The following is a 6,000-nucleotide window of genomic DNA, read 5'->3' as shown; positions in this document are numbered from 1 at the left end:
ATAAACTGATCGAAACCTCGTCTGTACCTGCCCTTATATAGAGGCCAGTCTTTGACTATAACTAGGAATCCGTGTTCTTCTTTCCAACACAAGGAGCACATGTCTTTGAATTCCTGGAATGTCATGTCGGTGTTTACGTGATCATCATAAGCGTGGCGTAAATTAAGTTCGTCCATGCGAAACAAAACTATGACATTTGCGTTGTCTCGTAGGAGATGTTTTGGAATACGACTGTACGTCTGACACAGGTAAACGCAGTCTACCTTGGCGTGTCTGCCCATGGAAAAGTACTCTTGTATTATGCCTTGTTTCTCGCACATTACATCGTCGAAAACAAACACGGAATTGGCTTTTGCTGCGCTTGGAGGTACAACATCGGTATTATCGCTAAACGGAAAATACTCCAGACCATCCACAGATCGTAGAACAGTTGCTAGGCGCTGGTACTTTGGCTGTTGCAACGACTTGGAATACAAGTAGACGTTCTCGAACCGAAGACCATTTGGTTCCTCCAGTAAACTCAGTAAAACACACGTCTTGCCACAGTTTGACGGACCCGCCATTATGCATCGTACGGCAGAAGGCAACAGTAAGCCATGTCGTGATTCACGTGCACTAAATACATCGTCTTGCGTAATGCGCACGGGCAAACACACGTCTTGCTTGACGACCTGCATTGTACTAAAGTAATTGTATAAAAGAAGCGTATTTATACTTTCTGGTCAGTTGTGCGTAATGACTCGAAGAGGTAAGAACAAAAAACACATCGGTGCAGGACTTGTGAACTCGCTGATAAACAATCTGCCGTTCGAGCTACACATTCCCGGCTACAGATTTTGCGGCCCCGGGACTAAACTAGCGAAAAGGTTAGCTCGAGGTGATGTGGGCATTAATTCTCTCGACGAAAAGTGCAAGCAGCACGATATCGCATATTCATTAAGCAAGGATCTGGAATCTAGGCACAGAGCAGATCAGATATTGGCACAGGAAGCCGAAGATATAAGCAAATCGCCGGACGCGGGACTAGGAGAGAAAATCGCAGCGTGGGGCGTATCTAAAATCATGAAGGCAAAGACGAAATTAGGACTGGGTGCTCGACGAACCAGCTCCATCAAGTCAAAGACTAACTCACGCAAGACCAAGAAGCGCAAGACTGGCGCAGGCGTGCAAAAAGCCAAGCAAAAATTACAGACTCTCGACAAGAAGATTATAGGAGGATTTCTTCCTTTGCTTTTGCCTGCATTGGGTGCTCTCGGCGGCCTCATCGGTGCAACGAGCGGTATAGTGCGGGCAGTCAACACTTCGAAGAATGAGCGCAAGCAGTTAAAAGAAGCACAGCGACACAATGCCAGCATGGAAGCCATTGCCATCGGTAAAAAAAAACGGCGCAGGACTCTACTTGCAACCTCACAAGACAGGACGAGGCATGAGGAAGAAACGAATGAAAAAATCCTAAGTTCTTTGCCGAAACGTCCGCTCACCAACGTAGATTTAATAAAGTACGCACGCAAACTGAAAATACCAAATTTCCGCGGCGTGTTTATGCGAGACACTTTGCCCAGTAAGCCAAAGACACGTGAGTGCACCATAATTAATTTAGACACGTCAGCGGGTCGAGGCACGCACTGGGTGGCCTATGTAAAGACTGGAAACATGGCCGAGTACTACGACAGTTTCGGTAATTTGAGGCCTCCGCCAGAACTGCGACAGTACCTGGGCCGGTCCACTACGTTGTTTTACAATTACGAAACGGAACAGAAGCCTAATCAAACAAACTGCGGACACTTGTGTCTTCGCTTTTTAACAAACAAAAATTAGCTGACAAATAAAAAAAATTGCTACTTAAAGGTTGTGCAGTGATGATAATTTATTAGTCATGTCGATAACACTTACCCTGACAGGTCACGCATCTGAGCTGCGGGCGGTTCATTTCCCGCCTCTGGATTTAGTCGGAGAATGGTGTATCGGACTCGTAGATTTTCAAACGTATAATGCCATACCTAATATCGACGAGGAAAACTGCAAGATCTGCTTCCTGAAAAGCGATGGGACCGCTCATGAAATACAGTTACCTGTTGGCACTTACGAAATTGACGACATTGCAAATTACATCAGGGATATGTTACCACAGGATGTAGACTTTCAACTGCGTGGAAATCCAAACACTCAAAAAAGTATTCTAACATGCAGTGAAAATGTCGACTTTACGAAACCTGGCACCATAGGTACCATGCTCGGATTCGAATCAAAGGTGTATGATACAGGAAGAACGTACGAATCTACGCGCGCAGTAAACATTTTGCCTGTGAATGTCATAAGAATAAACTGTAATTTGGCAAGTGGAACGTATCTCAACGGAAGACTAAGCAACATGCTGCACGAGTTTTCACCGATGGTCCCGCCAGGATATAAACTGGTAGAAGTACCGCAAAGTATCATTTACGTTCCAGTCGTCGTGAAGTGCGCACACGAAGTCGTCGTCCGAATCGTTGACCAGCGAGGACGATTGGTGAATTTTCAAGACGAAGAAATTACATTACGTCTGCACTTGAAGCGATGGGCATAAAGTTCGTAACACCGAACAGTTATAAAAGAAATCGTATTGCCTTGAATAAGAACAGTTCTCTACCAGACATCGGTGCATTAACACCTGACAACATAAAGTATCTTCTCAGTATTGGACAAGTGCCGAATAAATATGGAAGACGAAATCCTCAACGTGGAAGATCCGGTCATTTTTGAAGACAGCATTACGAAAATGGAATTGCACGAGTACCAGCCTTTCCTGCTCGTACCGTACGCACTACCATCGGAAGTACGCATTGCAGTACAACACCAAGATATTTGTACTTTACCTTCGCAGTCATTTCTACGTATAAGAGGCACGCTTACAAAAGCGGATGGTACGCACCCGACAACGACATCAATATCCTGCAATGGTATTCTACACCTAATCGAGCGCATTACATATGTACTCAATGGTGTCGAGGTAGACCAGACGAGAGATGTAGGCATAACATCTGCTATGAAAAATTACCTTTCGCTCACTCCAAATTAACTGTCTGCTGCAAAGATGGCCGGTTGGGCTCTCGAGGATGAATATAAGCTTCCGGTTTATGCCGAAGGGAAGTTCGAAGTTTGTGTTCCTCTGTCCATGCTTCTTGGATTCGCTGAGGACTACAAGCATATAATCATTAATTCGAAACAAGAGCTCGTACTGCTTCTAGCCAACACGTACATTAATGCAATTGTCACCGCTGCAGAAAACCCTCAAGATGTCTCGCTAACACTACAGTCTATCGAGTGGATGCTGCCCCACATCCAAGTGAGCACCGTTGAACGAGTCAAGATGTTGAAGAACATAGAAAATGGCAAGAACTTCGATGTGCCATTCCGATCCTGGAGCCTGGAAACTTATCCCGGCTTGCCTCATAGTCAGCGTATCAATTGGATAGTAAAGTCCAGCTTCGCTACGGAAAAACCAAGATACATCATCGTTGGGCTTCAGACCGGAAGGCAGCTCAATGCAGGAGTAAGTCGCTCCGTATTCGATAACTGTCAAATACGCAATGTAAAAATATTTTTAAACAGCGAAAGTTATCCGTACGTTGACATGAACATGGATTTTGAAAGTGGAAGATTTCTTCTAGCATATCAAATGTACGCCAAGTTTCAGCAAGCTTACTATGGGCGGATACAGTCACCGATACTGAGTCCAGACAGTTTCAAGAACAAGGCTCCGTTAATGGTGTTTGACGTTTCCAAACAGGATGATCGAATAAATTCAAACATCATCGACTGTAGGATCGAGATAACGACTAGCGGAAATATTCCCCCAAACACCTACGCTTTTTGTCTGATACTTCACGATCGGCTTGCTTCGTACAATTGTCGAGACAAACTTGTGAAAATTCTGACTTAAATACTGTTTCGTTTGCGATAATAATTCAGTTACGATCGAGCATTGCTAGCGACAAGATGTACTGCAACCTGCAAGGTTTTCAGAGCCAAAACGGCTTTGTTCTCAAAGAAATTGCCGTCACCTCTGGAGACAAGACTCGAACCCGCAGCTTCCGACCTCCGTATCCTTGGAAACTACTAGACGAAAAAAGTAAACGCTCGAACGAATGGCTATGTAAATACTACCATGGCCTGGAGTGGGACGAAGGAAAAATTCCGTACCACCAAGTGAAAAACACACTTCAAGATTTACTAGTTCAAAACGAAACAATCTACGTTGCCGGACCTGAACAGAAGAAATGGCTGAGCAAGTTGTGTGACGACAGAGCAGCTGAAATCGTAGATATACAGACCGACTACGGCTGTCCTTCCCTGCGCAAGCTTAGTGCAATATATGACATGCAGCCACGTGACAAGTTTGAACGTGTCTGTGCCTGTACAAACTCGCAGTTAATGCAGAAATGGCACACACAGTGTTAGTAGGAGCCTGCATATATAAATGGCGTACCTACGTACATGCCTTCAGTTGACGTTCGACCTGCAAGAAGATGTTTACGTTTCATCCTGCTAACGTGTACGTGAGCGCAAGACCTAGCTTCAGCAGTGTCGAGTACAGCTACTGGGATTCCGGGTATCTACGTACATATACAGAAACCTGTGATGGAGGCGCTCAGCATTGGCGGTTTGCGCACTTTCCTGTGTCCTACGAACCGACCCAGCAGCTGGTAGATTGTTGCGAACCTGGAAACTGTGTCGTCTATCACATGAGACCACACACAATCCTTCCTGCTAGCATCGCTGAGGTAGTCGCCTCGTCTTCACGTGCAACACCAAACATGGACGTGTTGCAACCTTTTGCGACCTGTGATGCTTCTACGCAGACGTCCAAACGGTGTGTGTCTCGTCGTCGCAGTTCAGGCAGTGAATCTGTCCCAATTAGCACTGAGCCAAAGCCCAGGCGTAGACGTGGTCACAGACGTCATCGACCATGTCTTGTCGGAGTTGTCAACGTCGCAGAAGATGACCAGCTGGAAACCTGTGTTCCTGATCCTGTGGCCTGCGAACCAGTTGGAACCGGAGTCAACGAACCAGTTGGAACCGGAGTCGACGTGTCAGTTCGTGCGGCATTAAAGACTGTGCTTGTGAAAATGCTTGATTCCTTAACCTAATATGTATTTGTGTAATTTTTATAAATAAATGTGTAAAACTTGAATTCGTATGCTTTTTATTTCTACAATTTTTTGGTACCTAATAAAAAAATAATTTTAAATACAGACAATATTTTGACTCATGAGGTATACCAGTAGACCGTGGGTATATAAGCGAGGTTCGGACGACTGGACCCGCAGTTCGCCTCTGGCCGCGGTGCAGTACGGACGTGCTCTCTCCAGTAAGTTTCGCGAGATTTAGTTATGTCGACCGGAATAGAATGTTTACCGACAGCAGCGGGGACCTCGATGGCAGCAACGATGATGGAGTCGGAGATCCCGATACCATTTGCAGAGGAGACCACGGCAGCGGAGAGCTCAATGGCTGAGGTGTCGACAGCTGTGGAGATCCCGATACCTGCTGCAGAGGAGACAAAGATACGTGCTGTTTCACCATCAGCTGACATGTCATCATCTGCATTCCAGACATCAATTAATGAAGAGCGTACAACGCGTCAATGCAAATATAGTGGTGCATCAATAACCTGCAGTAGGTCTCTGACAATCTCTCGAGAGACATATAAGTGCGACAAATGCGATAAGGTTTCTTCGCATTGTAACAGTCTGGACAGTCACAAGATTATGTGTATAGGAAACGAATCAAGTGATAGTATGCTTCCATACCATCAGACATCATCATTTATTGCCTTACCTGAGGCGATAGTCAACAAAAGAGCAGTAGTCAATTGCCAAAACTTGAAGGACCAGTTTTGTTTTAAATGGAGTATTTTGGCAAGATTTGTCGAGGGAAGTCATCAAAACCGTGTTGATAAGAGGTATTATGCTTTGGAGAATAAGTACAACTTCGATGGACTGTGCTATCCGACACCAT

The sequence above is a fragment of the Bacillus rossius genome, chromosome 2 (genome assembly GCF_032445375.1).
Source record: "Bacillus rossius redtenbacheri isolate Brsri chromosome 2, Brsri_v3, whole genome shotgun sequence".
Classification (NCBI taxonomy): Eukaryota; Metazoa; Arthropoda; class Insecta; order Phasmatodea; family Bacillidae; genus Bacillus; species Bacillus rossius.
The sequence above is the reverse complement of the archived record's forward strand: the minus strand, read 5'-3'. Positions refer to the sequence as shown.